Here is a 17,677-nt window from a genome sequence, read left to right as displayed (position 1 = left end):
TCTTTTGCATGCTGCTATTCCAATTTGGACAGCATAATGTCAGCAATATAGGCAAAGGCATTTTTTTTTCTCCAAATGACTAGCTTTTGCCACAAAGAAAGTAAACTCCATATGGAGTTTCTTTGATATCCATTATCTTCTCTGAAGTAAAGTGGTGCTGCCAGGAGATGTGTCTCACTGTCAAGAAAAGTCTTATTAAAACTTTTTAAATACCATATTTTGTAGGTCTTTGAAGTGTTTGAAGACTACCTATCTATCTAAATATATGTTTAACCTTAAAAATATACTTGATATGACTATAAGTTTATTTATTATAGATGACTATCTACTAATCTGTATTTTTTTAAATTCAACATTGCATTTTAAATGAGTTGCATAAGCACAATACCACAAACAAGATTAGAAACATACATATAGTATAGCAAAAATAACTTCAAATTGTATTAAGAAACCAAAATCCATACCAATGGAAAATATTTTAAGATTAATAGTTGCTTTTGGCCTTAAAGTAGATTCCATATTTTACCTTTTTTTCTTATAGTTCCTATACTACCTCCTCCCTTTTTTGACTTTAGAAAGAGATATTTGAATTTAATTCCTTTGTTAAGCTTTTTATTTTTACTTTGTCCAAGAATTACTTGCAACCAACCCCAATTAAATGATAACAAACATCCATAACCCATCTTTTGGGAATGTGGATGTTGTTTTTTCCAGACTTCTTCCTGTTGTCTGAGGACACTGGCATGTTGTGGGGAGGGGGGCTTGAGAAAATCAGGATAATTGTTAAGTAATGGCTGGAGTCTTTTTCTGAGGATGAATCATCTCAGCAAGCAGTATTGAAGCTGTTCTGGATGCTGGATCACCTGGGCCATCCATTTTTATTGATGTCTGGGCCCCTTGTTCTGAAAATACATAAACTTTTAAAGATAACATGCATAAAGATAACTGCATTAATACAAGTCTAGACTGCATCATATACAAGTTATCCAAAGATGATTTTTTCTTTTATGTTTGGGCAGATAAAATATACATCACATTTCTTGTAATTCTTCTAGGTCTGATTCTTTGTGTTTGCAGTCAGGATTTTCAGGGGGTCTTCATTGATCAAACCTGATTTTTAACTTTTAATGAATCCACAGCCTTTCATTTTCTGTGGGAACAAAACCTCTTCCCCAAAGCCACACATCTTTTGACTTCCATTTTGAAGTCAAGACATTTTAAAAATATATAGGTTGGTTTAATTTAGCAGTTTTTATAATCCAATATCTCTAAGAAGGTATCACTCATTTATCAGCAATCAAAAAATTTAAAAACAACACAGTAACATACAGGATCTAGACTCCCTATGTATTTTCTATCTCTATGTGACTTATTTTTTCTCACTTTTCTCTTTAAAGACTTTAACTTTATTATTTTAAATTATTATTATTATTATCATTATCATTATTATTATTATTATTATTTTTGGTTTTTCGAGACATGGTTTCTCTGCGTAGCTTTGCGCCTTTCCTGGAACTCACTCTGTAGACCGGGCTGGCCTTGAACTCACAGAGATCCACCTGGCTCTGCCTCCCGAGTGCTGGGATTAAAGGCGTGCGCCACCACCACCCGGCTTAAATTATTTTTTATTCTATGACTGTATATAACCTTTTTCTTTTTTCTCTCATGCCTATGCATATTTTTAAACACATTGTAACCCATTTAGTTTTTTTCATCTGAATCTGTCTTTATTGAACTTCTGTATTGTTCTTTGATCACATGCGAGTAATCTTTTTTTTTTTTAAAGATTTATTTATTTATTATGTATACAGAGGAGGGTGCCAGATCTCATTACAAATGGTTGTGAGCCACCATGTGGTTGCTGGGAATTGAACTCAGGACCTCTGGAAGAGCAGTCAGTGCTCTTAACCTCTGAGCCATCCCTCCAGCCCTGAGGAATCTTAAATTGTTGTCTACCACCAGCACTTTCAGCTTAGTGTATGGAAGTAGCATATGGTGGCTGGCAGCTGACTCCATGCCACTGGTAACTGCTGGGAGATGTGTCTTTGTACTGTGGCCAGTATGAGAGACATGAGGCTAGGAAGCCACTTTTGGCTCCATTTTTGTGTGTTTAGAACTATTTTCAAGCTTTCTCAGGTCTTATGTGGATCTATGTCACCTAACAGTGGGCAACATTTGTAGGCAGAAGTTTCTGTCCCCCACCAGCTGCTTCCAAATAACCACATAGTCTTGATACTAATTATAAATGCCCTGCCATGGCTTAGGCTGGTTACCAACTATCTCTTACAACTTTAATTAACCCATATTTCTTATCCACCCTCTGCCATGTGGCAGTAACTTTTCAAAACTGTTCATTCATCTTGCTTCTTTCTCCATCTCTCACAACTCCTGAGACTCTGCCCTTCTGCCCAGCATCCTCTGTCTGTCTGTCCCACTTTCTGCCTAGCTATTGACCAGCTGGCCCTTTTATTAAACCAACCAGAAGGCACCTTGGCAAAGACACATCTTCACAGTGTACAAAAAGATTATTCCACAACATTTCCCCTTTTTGTCTAATTAAAAAAGGTTTTAACTTTAACATAGTAAAACTATATACAATAATAATTAGCAAGCATTGTCTAAATAGAAAGGAAGGGTAATAATCATAACAAAAATGAAACTACATAGAACAAGAACAATTATCAAGTAAGAAATACATTCTCAATGTCCAGTCCATATGTAATTCTCAAATTTATAGAGATTACTTTAGATATCCTTTCCTGAAAAGTCTATACTAGCTCTTAAAACTTAAATTAACCCATATTTCTTATCTATCTTTTGCCATATGGCCATACCTTCTTTCCACAAGGCATGTTTATCTCACTTCTTTCCACATCTCCTTGTTACTGCTGAGACTCCACCCTTCTTCTTCCTAGTACCCTCCTAGTCTGGTTCTCCCACCCAATCTTTTCCTGCCCAGCTATTAAGCCAGCTCTTTATTAACTAACAAGAGTAACACGTACTTACAATGTACAAAGATTGTTCCACAGTATTTTATATTATTTGTCTTACAATGGTTCTTTAGTGTATTAGCAACTTAAATTCCTTTTGATTTAAAATACATACAATAACCCATTTTTTCTCATTATTAGTAATTCAAGAACAGAAAATGATGAAAATATTTTATAACTCTATACTTAACTATGTTTTTATGAAATGGTATTTTTAATTAAATTAAAAACAAACAAACAAAAGTAATCCTAATAAATCATTTTCTGTATGCCCAAAGTTTCTCATTACCCCTCCCAAAATGCTTCTATGAGCCATTTCAATCATTTTCTTGCTATTTGGGTCTGTTAATATTATGCAGCTAGTGTGTGTGTATGTGTGTATCAAAAATTTATGAGTGATTGTTAAAATAATAATGATAACCAAATCACTTCTGAGATCCTGGGAATCTAGTACTCAGTCCTTGAAGCTGGGTGGTTCGACAGTTAGAGCAGTCCCAGAATAGCTGTCTATCACTGGGGAATGATGACCTATGGTTACTCAGTCTACAAGGTGGATGTTTCAGTAGTCTCAATTGGCCTTTGAGGGCAGGAAAGTTTCTGGAGAGCGCTGGTCCCTAGTCCATGATGAAAACTTGGAAATGCTGGTTCTTCTGTCAGTGAAGGAATCATCATCTTCATCAGTCAACTTGGTGGCAGGAAGGGAAGGCTGAACAGGCAAAAAGAGAGATAAATTCCTTCTGAAATACCCTCTTTTATCCATGTTGTTGGCTAAAGGTGCCACCTACAATTGGGATAAGCCTTCATACACCAGTCAAGGTGATCAGGACAGTTCTTTAGATGAGACTGCTCAGTCAGATGATTCTAATATGTTGTAAGCAGATATTAAAAGTAATCATAACAAGAGTGCACATGTATGTATTTAGTAATTATATTTTAATCATTCTAACTATGCAATATAGTCACATCTTGGAAATATTAGAAGGAAAAACTTTTATATTTTTATTTTATTTTTTAATGAAAATTGATTCTTTCCCCTTCCTAGGGCGATCCATGCATCCCTCTTATGGTCCTCCTTGTTACCTAGAGATGAGAGCTCCTGGGTAAACCGGGAGTGGGGAGGTGGGTAAGGGGAGGGCATGGGAGATGAGAACATGAGGGAATGGATGGGATGGTCATTTGGACAGAGGGATGTAATGGGAGAGCAATAAAAGAGATATCTTGATAGAGGGAGCCATTATGGGGCTAGGAAGAAACCTGATGCTAGGGAAATTCCCAGGAATCCACAAGGATTACCTCAGCTAAGACCCCTAGCAATAGTGGAGAGGGTGCCTGAACTGGCCTTTCCCTGTAATCAGATTGGTGACTACCCTAACTGTCATCACAGAGCCTTCATCCAGTAACTGATGGAAGCAGATGCAAAGACCCACATTCAAGCACCAGGATGAGCTATGGGAGTCCAGTTGAAAAGAGGGAAGAGGGATTATAGGAACAAAGGGGGTGGTGGTGGTCAAGATCATGATGGAGAAACCTACAGAGACAGATGACTCAAACTTGTGGGAGCTCACAGACACTAGACTGACAGCTGGGGAGCCTGCGTGGGACTGGACTAGGACCTCTGTATGTGACTGACAGTTTTTTAGTCTGATCTATTTGTGGGGCCCCTGGCAATGGGACCAGGATCTACCCCTGGGGCATGAGCTGGATTTTTGAAGCCCATTCCACATGGTGGAATGCCTTGTTCAGCCTTGATGCTAGGGGAAGGGATGGCTTGATCCTGCCTCAACTCAAGGTGCCAGGCCTTGTTGACTCCCCATGGGAGGTCTTACCCTTTCTGAGTAGTAGATGGGGGTGGGTTGGGGGAAGGTAAACGGGGATCAGGAGGAGGAGACAGAGGGGGAACTGTGGTTGGTATGTAAAATGAATAAAAATAATTAGTTGAAAAAGTCATTCCTAATTTCCCCTAAAAATTTCAAAAGAAAAGAAAAAAAATCAATTTTTCCCATACAATGCATCCTAACCTGAGTTTAACCTCCCTTTATTCCTCCCAGTTCATTGCCTCCTCTCACCTCCTGATATACTCCATTTCTGTCTCTCATTAGAAAAGAATAGGCTTCTAAGAGATAAACATCAAACATAACAAAATAAAATATAGTAAGATGAAGCAAAAACTTTAATATTGAAGTTGGACACAGCAACTCAACAGGAGGAAAAGATCCCCAAGAGGAGGCGAAAGAGTCATAGATCCACTCATTCTCATAGTCAGGAGTCCTATAAAAATACTAAGTTAATAGCTATAATATTTATGCAGAAGACCTGGCATTGACTGTTTCAGTCTCTGTGAGCTCATATAAGCCTTGTGTAGTTGATTCAGAAGGCCATATTCTACTGGTGTCCTTCATACACTCTGATTCTTACAACCTTTCCACCTCCTCTTCAAGATTCCCCAAGTTCTGAGGGGAGGTATTTGATGAAGACATCTCATTTAGACTCTGTCTCTGTCTACATGATGTCTAGCTGTGGGTCTCTATATCTGTTCCTATCTGCTGCAGGAGGAAGTCTATCTGATGATGACTGGACAAGGCACCAATCTATGAGTATAGCAGAATATTATTAGGAATCATTTTATTGATTTTTTTTAGATCAGTTGTGTTTGTTTTACTCTAGGTCTCTGGGCTATCTAGTCTCTCATTCTTGGCTACCTATGTAGTGTCAGTATGGGTTCCTTCTTATGGAGTGGGCCTTAAGTCAAATCAGACATTGGTTGGCTACTCTGACAGGTTCTGTGCCACCATTGCCCTAGCATATTTTGCAGGCAGGATGGATTGTAAGTCAAAGGTTTTGTGGCTGGGTTGGTGCCCATGTTTCTCTTTCAGTAGCCTGTAGAATACCTTCCTACACCAAGGAGACTAGAACATAGGAATGAAGGCTCCATGTAGGCATGAGCTCAACTTCTCCATGCTAAGTGAGTTGTGTAGATGTTGTCTTTAGCAATGAGGCCCCACTGCCAGTTTGTAGAGCTCAACCCCTTGTCCTAACATCATCCTGGGTTGTTTGGGGAATTCCATGGGACCCCCTTGGCCAACAACTCAATTAAATGTAATCCAGTTCCTCCACTGCAAGCCTTGCTTGCCTACAAGAAATGGCCAGTTGAGACTCTGTATCCCCCATTACTAGAGTCCTCATTAGGATCACCTTACCTTTGTAGATTCCAGGAAGTTTTCACTGCATTTGGTTTCTACTCCACCTCCCAAGAGCTCCCCAATTTCAGTTGTCTCTCTTTGTACTCTCTACTTCCATCCCATCTCCCCCTGCCTGATACCTATTGCTCCTATTCCCATCTATCCCCAGTCTACCTGTAAAATCTATTCTATTTCCCCTTCCCAGGGAGATCCTTACATCCCTGCTCCCCTAGACCCTTCTTTACCTAACATCTTTGTGTCTATATATTATAGTTTGATTATCATTTACTTTATTGATAATGTCCATTTATAAGTGAATACATACCATATTTATCTTTCTGGGTCTGGGTTATCTCAACCAGGAGAATTTTTTTTCTAATTCCATCCATTTGCTTGCACATTTAATGATGTCATTTTATTTAACAGTTAAGTAATACTCCATTGTATAAATATACCACATTTTGTTTATTCACTCTTCTGTTGAGGAATATCTAAGTTGTTTCCTGGCTATTATGCAAAGAGCAGTAATAAACACAGTTGAACAATTATCCTAGTGGTTGGATGGAGCATCCTTTGGGTACATGCCCAAGAGTGGTATATTTAGGTCTTATCAATTTCCAATTTTCTGAGGAGCTGCCATATTGATTTTCACAATGCTTGCACAAGCCTGCACTCCCACCAGCAATGGAGGAGTATTCCCCTGGTTTCACATCCTTGCCAACATGAGTCACTTGTGTTATTGATTGTAGTCATTTTGACAGGTGTAAGATGGAATCTCAAAATAGTTTTAATTTGCATTTCCCTGATGGCTAAGGATGTTGAACATTTCTTAAGTGTTTCTTAACTATTTGAGATTCCTTTAATAAGAATTCTCTATTTAGATCTGTATGCCATTTTTAATTGGAAAATTTGGTTTTTTTGATATCTAGTTTCTTGAATTCTTTATATATTTTGGATATTAGGCCTCTATCAGATATGGAGTTGGTGAAAATATTTTGTAGGTTGTCAATTTTCCTATTGACAGTATCCTTTGTCTTATAAAAACTTTTCAGTTTCATGAGGTCCCATTTATTAATTGATGATTTTAATGCCTTCACTATCAGTGTTCTGTTGAGAAAGTTTCCTGTGCCAAAGTGTTCAAGGCTATTCCCAACTTCTTCTTCTATCAGGTTCAGTGTATTTGGTTTTATGTTGAGGTCTTTGATCCACCTAGACTTGAGTTATGTTTCAGGTGATAAATATGGATCTATTTGGATTCTTATACATGCAGTCATCCAATTTGACCATCACCATTTGTTGAAGATGCTGTCTTTTTTCCCCAGTATATATTTTGACTTCTTTATCAAAAATAAGATGTCCTTATATGCTTGGATTTTTGACTGAGTCTTCAATTAGATTCCATTATCAGTGTATCCATTTTCATGCCAATATCATGTTGGGTTTATTACTATAGCTCTGTAGTACAACTTGAAATCAAAGATGGTGAGACTTCTGGCAGTTCTTTTTATTGTTCAGGATTGTTTTAGCTATCCTGGGTTTTTTGAGTTTCCATATGAAGTGAAAATTATCCTTGCAATATATGTAAAGAATTGTGTTGGGATTTTGATGGGGATTGCATTGAATTTGTAGATTGCTTTTGATGGGTGTGGCCATTTTTACTAAGTTAATTCTACTGATCCATGAGCATGGGAGATTTTCCCATTTTCTTATATCTTCTTCAATTCCTTTCTTCAAAGACTTGGTCTTTCACTTGCTTGGTTAGTTACCCCAAGATACTTTAATTTTATCTGAGGCTATTGTTAAAGGTGTTTCTCCCCTGATTTCTTCTTCAGCTCATTTGTCTTTTGTATATAGAAGGATTACTGATTTTTTTAGTTAATCTTGTATCCAGCCACTTCACTGAAGATTCTTATCAGCTTAGGAGTTCCCTGGTGGAATTTTAGGCTCACTGATGTATACTATCATATTGTCTTCAGATAGTGATACTTTGACTTCTTCCTTTCCAATGTGTATCCCCTTGATCTCCTTCAGTAGTCTTATTGCTCTAGCTAAGACTTCAAGTACTATATTGAATAGACGTGGAGAGAGTGGACAATCTTGTCTTGTTCCTTGATTTTAGTAAAATTGCGTTTAGTTTCTCTCATTTAATTTTATATTGGCTGTAGGCTTGCTATAAATTGCCTTTATTATGTATTGGTATATCCCTTGCTTCCCTAATCACTCTATAACTTTTATCATGAAGAGGTGTTAGATTTTGTAAAAGGCCTTTTCTGCAGCCAATGAAATGATCATGTGTGCTTTTTTTTCTTTCAGTTTCTTTATATGGTAGCTTATGTTTACTAATTTTCATATATTGAACCATCCTTGCATTACTTGGAAGAAGCCTACTTGACCATGATGGATGATATTCTTGTTGTGTTCTTGGATTTGGTTTGTGAGTATTTTATTGAATATTTTTGCATCTATGTTGATGAGGGTAATTGGTCTGTAATTTTCTTTCTTTCTTGAGTCTTCATGTGATTTTTGGAATCAGGGTAACTGTGGCCTCATAAAATGAATTGGGTAATATTCTTTATGTTTCTATTTTGTGAAATAATTTGAGAAGTACTGGTATTAGCTTTTCTTTGAAAGAAATTCTGGTAGAATTCTGTGCTAAAACTGTCTAGTGCTAGGCTTCTTCTGGTTGGGAGGTGTTTAATTACTGGCTCTCTTTCAATAGAGGTTACAGGTCTGTTTAAATTGCTTATCCAATCTTGATTTAATTTTGTAAGTGTTAGCTATTGAGAAAATTATCCATTTGTTTTTTAGACTTTCCAATTTTGCAGAGTACAGGTCTTTTTTTACTTTATAATTCAATTTAAATTTACATATCAGCCACGGATTCCCTTGTTCTCCCCCCTCCCGCCCCCTGCCCCACCTTCCCCCCATCCCACTCCCCATTCCCATCTCCTCCAGGGCAAAGACTCCCCTGAGGATTGAGTTCAGTTTGGTAGATTCAGTCCAGGCAGGTCCAGTCATCTCCTCCCAGGCTGAGCCAAGTGTCCCTGTATAAGCCCCAGGTTCCAAACAGCCAGCACATGCACTGAGGGCAGGTCCAGGTCCCACTGTCTGAATGCCTCCCAAACAGATCAAGCTAATCAACTGTCTCACTTATCCAGAGGGCCTGATCCAGTTGGGGGGCTCCTCAGCTATTGGTTCATAGTTCATGTGTTTCCATTTATTTGGCTATTTGTGCTTGTGCTTTTTCCAAACTTGGTCTCAACAATTCTTGCTCATACAATCCCTCCTCTTTCTCGCCAATTGGACTCCTGGAGTTCCACCTGGGCCTGGCCATGGAACTCTGCATCCGGTTCCCTCAGTCATTGGATGAGGTTTCTAGCACGACAATTATGGTGTTTGGCCATCCTATCACCAGAATAGGTCAGTTTGGGCTTTCTCTGAACCATTGCCAGTAGTCTATTGTGGAGGTATCTTTGTGGATTTATGTGGACCTCTCTAGCACTTTGCTTCTTCCTATTCTCGTGTGGTCTTCATTTATCATGGTATCTTATTCCTTGTTCTCCCTCTCTGTTCTTGATCCAGCTGGAGAGGATGTGGAGCTAGGGAAACTCTCCTCCACTGCTGGTGGGAATGCAAGCTTGTACTACTTTGGAAATCAATATGGCACTTTCTTAGGAAATTGGGAATCAATCTCCCCCAAGATCCAGCTATACCACTCTTGGGCATATACCCAAGGAATGCTCAATCATACTACAAGGGCACTTGCTCAGCTATGTTCATATCAGCATTGTTTGTAATAGCCAGAATCTGGAAACAACCTAGATGCCCTTCAACTGAAGAATGGATAAATAAAATGTGGTATATATACACAACGCAATACTACTCAGCAGAGAATAACAATGACATCATGAGGTTTGCAGGCAAATGGATGAATCTAGAAAAAATCATCCTAAGTGAAGTAACCCAGACTTTAAAGACAAACATGGCATGTACTCACTCTTGGGAGGATACTAGATGTAAAACAAAGATGACTAGACTGCTACTCACAACCAGGGAGGCTACCTAGAAAACAGGACCCTAAGAAAGACACAGGGATCACCCAATGACAGAGAAATGGCTGAGATCTACATGAACAACCTGGACATGAGTGGGAGTAATGAAGGGCGAGGGTCGAGGGAAAGAGCCTGTGGGAGCGGGAGATCCCTGCTGGATCAAGAGTACAGGTTTTTTTTTTTTTTTTTGGTTTTTCGAGACAGGGTTTCTCTGTGTAGCTTTGCGCCTCTCCTGGAGCTCACTTGGTAGCCCAGGCTGGCCTCGAACTCACAGAGATCCGCCTGGCTCTGCCTCCCAAGTGCTGGGATTAAAGGCGTGCGCCACCACCGCCCGGCTAAGAGTACAGGTTTTTAAACTATGTCCTTATGATTCTCTGGACTTCCCTAGTATCTGTTGTTATGTCACTTTTCATTTCTGATTTTGTTAATTTAGATATTCTTTCTGTCTTTAGCTAGTTTGAATAAGTGTTTGTCTATCTTGTTGATTTTCTCAAGGAACCAACTCTTTGTTTCATTGATACTTTTTATTGTTCTCTTTTTTTCTATTTTATTGATTTCATCTCTCAGCTTGATTTTTTTCCCGCTGTCTATTCCTGCAATACTCAATTCTTTCTGTTCTAGAGCTTTCAGGTGTGCTGATAAGTTGCTAGTATGAGATCTTTCTGATTTTTTCATTTATGTAAGAATTTAATGATGGGAACTTTCCTCTTAGCACCACTTTCATTGTGTTCCATAAGTGTGGGTACACTGTGAACTCATTTTCATTGAATTCCAGAAAGTCCTAATTTTTTTCTTTATTTTAGTCATGATCCAGCTTTCATTCAGTGGAGAGTTGTTCAGTTTCCATGGGTTTATAAACTTCCTGTTGATTCTATTGTTGAAATCCAACTCTAATCTGTGGTGGTCTTACAGGATGAATAGGGTTATTTCAATATCCTTTTATCTCTTGAGACTTGCTTTGTGACTGAGTACATGGTCTTAGCAATGTTTTTTTTTTTTTTTTTTAACAAAAGTAGATGCTCATGTGTTTGGGGCATAGATGTTAAAAACTGAAATGTCAGTTTGGTGGATTTTTCCTTTGGTGAGTATGAAATGACCTTCTCCATCTATTTTCATTAATTCTGATTGTTTTGCTTTATATTAGAGTAGCTACACTAGCTTGAATTTTAGATGTATTTGTTTGGAATATCTGTTCCCAACACTTTATTCTGAGGTAATGCCTATCTTTGATTTTGTTATGTTTGTTGTATTTAGCAGAAGGATGAATCTTGTTTTCGCATTGATTTTGTTAGTCTATGTCTTTTTATTGGGGGAATTGAATCCATTGATATCAAAAGATATCAGTGACCAATGATTGTTAATTCCTGGGTTTGTTGTTGTTGTTGATGGTATGAATGTATTTGTGTGTCCTTTCTTTGTGTTTTGCTGGTATGAGATTATTTCCTGTGTTTACATGGGTGTAGTTAACCTCCTTGGGCTAGAGATTTTTTTTTCTGATATCTTCTGTAGAGCTGGATTTGTGGATAGATATTGTTTAAATTTGACTTTATCGTGGAATGTTTTGCTTTCTCCATTGAAAATTTTGCTGGTTATAGTAGTTTTGGCTGGCATCTCCCTTCTGGCTTTTGGAGTCTCCATTGAGAAATCTGGTGTAATTCTAATAGATCTACCATTATATATTACTTGCTCTTTTTCCTTGCAGCTTTTAATATTCATCCTTTGTTCTATATGTATAGTGTTTTATTATGTGACAAAGGAACTTTTTTTCCCAATCTATTTGCTGTGCTTTAAGCTTCTTGTAACTTTATTGACATCTCCTTCTTTAGTTTGGAAAACTTTCTTTTATTATCTTGTTGAAAATATTTTCTGGGCCTTTGAGCTGGGATTCTTCTTCTAATCCTGTTATTCTTAGGTTTGGTCTTTTTGTAGTGTCTCAGATTTCCTGGATGTTTTGTGTCAGGAAGTTTTTTAGATGGAGCATTTTCTTTGACTGATGTTTCTATTTCTTCTATTGGCAATGCTTCCACCTGTAGTTCCTGTTTGCTTATCTAGAATTTTTATTTCCAGAATTGCCTCAGTTTGTGTTTTCTTTATTGTTTCTATTTCCATTTTAAGGTCTTGAACAGTTTTATTTATTTCCTTCAACTTTTATCTGTTTTCTCTTGACATTCTTTAAGGGATTTATTTATTTCTTCTAATTTTTGTTTGTCTTTTCCTCAATTTCTTAAGGGATTTATTAATTTCCTCTTTAAGGACCTCTATCTTCATAAAGTTGATTGTAAGGCCTTTTTCTTGTGCTCCAGCTGTGTTGGAATGTTTAGGGATTACTATAGTAGGATAGTTGGGCTCTATTGGTGACATATTGGCTTGGCCGTTGTTGATTGTGTTCTTATACTGGTGTCTAGACATCTGGGTTTGGAGAGATTATAGGTCTAGGTGCCAGTTTCTGAGTTTGTCTTCATTGGATGGATGTTTTGTTCCTTAGTTTGTTTTTTCTCTGGTCTTCTGGCTGGTATGGCCTGTGCTTGAGCATGGAGTTTTCACCCAAGTTGGGGGTGGGCTTTTGGTAGTTGGCATGACCTCTGGTTGAGCAGGACCCTTTATGGCTTTTTATTTTTAGCAATATAAGCATCTTAGTCTATTTTCTTGAACCATTGGATATAAAACATCATATTACTTCGTACTTTAAAGATGGGGTGATTTAAACTACTAATAAAATTTCATTGAGATATATTTAATATAATGGTAAACACTTTTATTTGTACTTTGGTTCTGCCCAGACCCACGGACCCTGAAGCTGCTTATAAGATAATCACTCAGATGCTTATATTAATTTAAACTGCTCAGCCATTAGGTCAAGCCTACCACTGACTAGCTCTTACATTTAAACTCAGTTCATTTCTGTTAATCTATATGTCACCATGTCTTCTATGGCTTTACCTGTGTGCCATTACATGATGTTCCCTGGAATGTGGGCTGGTGTCTCCTGACAGCCTCCCTCTTCCCAGAATTCTCCTCGTCTGTTTGCTCCACCTATACTTCTTGCCTGGCTACTGGCCAATCAGTATTTTGTTAAACCAGTATATAAGGGTATTATCCCACAGCATTTATTTCTATCCATATTTTATGAGAACCAATAGCAGCATGCTTATACCATTATAATACATTTAAAAATACTCTATCTGATACTTTAAGCTTGTCATAGAATTTAAAGAAGTAAGAATTGTACATCTTTACACACACACACACACACACACACTTTAAAAGTAAAATCTAGCATGCATTTGGATTAAATTTCTTGGTTGGCATTCTTTCTCCAGCAATTAATACAGTTAACACCCAGCTCTTATTAAAAGTTCAATAAAATTGTGTTTATTGATGTGATTTTTATCCTCAAAAGCATTTGTTCAATAAGGTATGTAAATATTTGAGTGGACTGAAGTATTATATTAAAGCATGAAAGTTGAGATATTTTGTAATTATTTAGAGCACTACTGATTTGCTAAAAATCTGAGAAATTTTAGACTCTATGACAATATTCTTGACCTAAAATATAAATTTTCTTCAAATGTGGTTATAGTGAGGTTGAGTTAAGGAATTGAAATGCAGGACTAATTTACAAGGACAGATTCCTCACAACTTCTTTTAAAAATTTGACTTTGTTATCCCACAATCTGCTCAATGCTGTGTTCTCAAAAATGCCCTAGAAATATTTGTTGAAATCCAAGGAAACATGGGAGTTAATATTTCATTCAAACATTTCCCCTAACCCATAAAATTCATTTCATTTTCCTGTGCATCTGAAGATTGCTCTGAGATCAGCTTGTCAACTAATTGAGTTACTTTTTAAAATGGTGCAATGGCCTCTTAATAACTTCTTTAATTATTTAGCTATTAAACAGAGTTCAGTCTTCTGTTCTGGAAATCAGTGATGGGGATGCTGTTAGCATGTGATCTTGAATGCTGGCATTATTTCTTGCTAATAAAACTAACTCTAGCATATCTGTATTTTAGCTGTTTTCTTTGCTTTTTTCGGGGGAGGTTACCCATTCAGAATTCAGAGGCTTGACATTTTGATATGGGCAATCTTTAACCACTAAAAGAGCAACTTAGCCCATGATGGTTAATTTATTCTGAATTAGACAAGATTGGCACCACGCCTACCTAGATGAATGGCTTTTGACTAAATTGTTCTGCACTCTCCTCAATAGGAAACAGCTCTGCCACCAAGAAAATTTTCATTTTTTATTACTGATCACTAATGATTAGACACGAAGCTGGCAGTTCTCTTTCAGTTCCCCAGTGATTACATATCCATCCGCTATGTGCACCGTCACAAATAGACACTGTGTCTGGTCTGCTTGCGATCATTTCCAGATAAAAATCTGTAGTCAGGTTGCTCCTGAACCTTGACCTGATGAGATTGCTTGTTTGGTGTTGCCTTGTTTGTTGATTCATCCCTTGATTACCCCGCTTTTATACCTGATACATTTTCATCACACCCTGTAGCAAATTTCCATTATCCTTATGGCCCAAAGCCACATCATCATCTCACAATACAATAACAAGGTTCTTCTGCAGGGGCAGGAGAGGAAATGTTAAGCTTTATTCTTAGTTTGACACATTCTAGAGACTTAGTGAGGAGGAAGCTATACCCACTGAATCTCTTCACAGCCAAGTATTTTTGGAATCTTGGAAATTTTCTCTTTTGGAATTCTTTGTACTGTGGACCCATTGGAAAGCTGATAAAACAGATTGCCTGTAAGAGAGTCATTATAAAAATAGTCTGAAGAAAATTGTGCCACCATCTGTGTTTTCTTATCTAGAAATTGTATGCTTGTCTCAAATTGACTTTCAAATTAATATGCTTATAAATATTAATTGATGGAAAGAAATTAGAAAAGTGTAAACCATGTGTGAAATTATAAATATACATATATATTTCAACACATGCACAGTTTTAGAAGAAAAATTCTGGCTTGGCAGATAAAATCGACTTGCAGGTTTCTTTCGAAATATGTATTCATCAAAGTAGATACAGGAATTGAAAAATACTCTCTTATATGAAAACTATTTTTAAAGTCAGAGGTTAGTGATGGAGACCTTCATCAATCATAGCATCCTCAGTAGCATAGAAGCACTTAGAAAAGCATCTACTTTTGGTTGATGGGTGAATGTACCTACTGCACACAACTACCAGCTATCAGGGTGCTAGTGGGTCCAAGATATAGAGGAAGAACATAGGGATAAAAGAATTGGTAGGCACAGAAGAAAATTTAATACAGGACTGGAATAAAGGTAAAAGGCTTACTTGGCTCAAAAAAGTTAATATTGGAAGCAAAATAAGTTAAACCTGATTGCACTTGGTCCAAGTTGTTTCAGTAAATATGAAGAATAGATCCCTTTAAAAATGCTTGCACCAAAGGAAGCAGCAGCAGAGAATGACTGAAATACATTTATCTTGATTTATTGACATTGAAACCCTGCCTGGAGAAAATCGTTCTGCAAACCTTGTTACACAGAGCTTATTATGAGTTTTCCCATGAGTTCTTCTAATTAAAATGGTTCTTTAGCCTAATATTTGTGGAAAGGATATATTTGAAAATGAGGCTTGATAATTTATGGTTGTTTCTTCACATATTTCATTTCTACATGGTGTAAATCACTTCTAACAGGGTGACCTAGGGAAGATGATTTGCTGAGAAGTAGGATCGAGCAATGCTGGTAGAATATCACAGCCTTCCTCAGTTCCTTAGTTGTCACGACAGAAGCAAATGAAACAGGAAATTAGGCCCTTTCCTTTCTTTGTCTTTCTACTTGTGTTATGGATTTAACGCATAGTTAATGCAGGTGGTACACTAGGTAGGGTTCTCCAGAAAGACAATAGCATTACACACACACACACACACACACACACACAAACACACACACACACACACACACACACACACACACACAGAGAGAGAGAGAGAGAGAGAGAGAGAGAGAGAGAGAGAGAGAGAGAGAGAGGAGTCTGTACTAACAAGTCAAGAAAATAATTCTCCTGAGGACATGGAACCTTTACTCATAAGCTCAGGATGTGTGACATGAAGGCTGGGAACCTAAAGCTCCAGTTGTGACTCTGAACCCTAGCTTGTGCATCTCATGGTTGTCTGCATACAACTGAAGACAGCAGTGTGACTTCATATCTGTAACAGTGTGTCTAGGTCCTCAGTAGAGCCTAGAACATGCCTGAGGCAGAAGCTGGAGCTCTAGATCAGACTCCGTCCTCATCTGCCTTCGAATATGATGTTAGGACCATACTCTACCTGAATTCACCTGTGTAATAGAACCAACCACCTGAGGAATTTTCAGAAACATTCATCCTTGGACTCTTTTTTTAAAAAAATTTTATAACTTAATTTAATTTTACTTATCAGCCATGGATTCTCCTGTCCTCCCTCCTCCCACCCTCCCACCTTCCCCCCAGCCCATCCCCCATTCCCATATCCTCCAGGGCAAGGACTACCCTGGGGATTCAGCTCAGCCTGTTAGATTCAATCAATTGAGGCAGGTCCAGTCCCCTCCTCCCTTCACCCAGGCTGAGCAAAGTGCCCCTGCATAGACCCCAGGCTCCAAACAGCCAGCTCATGCACTAAGGACAGGTCCCGGTTCCACTGCCTGGGGCCTCCCATACAGTTCAAACTAATCAACTGTCTCACTTATCCAGAGAAGCAAAGTGCTAGAGAGGTCCCCAGAAATCCACAAAGATACCACCACAATAGACTACTGGCAATGGTCAAGAGAAAGTCCAAACTGACTTACTCTGGTGATCAGATGACCAAACACCCTAACTATCATGCTAGAACTCTCATCCAATGACTGATGGAAGTGGATGCAGAGATCCATGACCAGGCCCCAGGTGGAGCTCCGGGATTCCAAATGGTGAGAAAGAGGAGGGATTGTATGAGTGAGAATTGTTGAGACCAAGATTGGAAAAAGCACAGGGACAAATATCCAAACTAGTGGAAACACATGAGCTATGAACCAATAGCTGAGGAGCCCCCAACTGGATCATGCTTAGACTCTTATATTGGGGTTTTTGGTAATTCAAGTCTGTCTGAAGGTTGGAAATCATTGTGGGTTGTTTATTTATTTATTCATTTTTACATTTTGGTATGTAGAAATGGAAGAACCAACTTAATGAGATCTTGATAATCAAGATAAACTTGTTTTGTTTTATGTTTTTAGAGACAAGATTTATTATGTAGCCCAGGCTGGCTCGTCTGAACTCACTGTGTAGCCTAAGATGGCCTTTAAGATAGGATCTTCCTATCTCAGCTTCTCAAGTGTTGAGATTACAGGTGTATATCATCCTGCCTGGCTACAAATACATTAAAAATGTAAATAATGCCCACAAAAGGTACTTTTTTTCTAGAAAATTATTGACATTTGTTTTAAAATTATGGCATGTGTC

The sequence above is a fragment of the Peromyscus maniculatus genome, chromosome 13, assembly GCF_049852395.1.
Source record: "Peromyscus maniculatus bairdii isolate BWxNUB_F1_BW_parent chromosome 13, HU_Pman_BW_mat_3.1, whole genome shotgun sequence".
In the NCBI taxonomy this organism is placed as follows: Eukaryota; Metazoa; Chordata; class Mammalia; order Rodentia; family Cricetidae; genus Peromyscus; species Peromyscus maniculatus.
The sequence above is the reverse complement of the archived record's forward strand: the minus strand, read 5'-3'. Positions refer to the sequence as shown.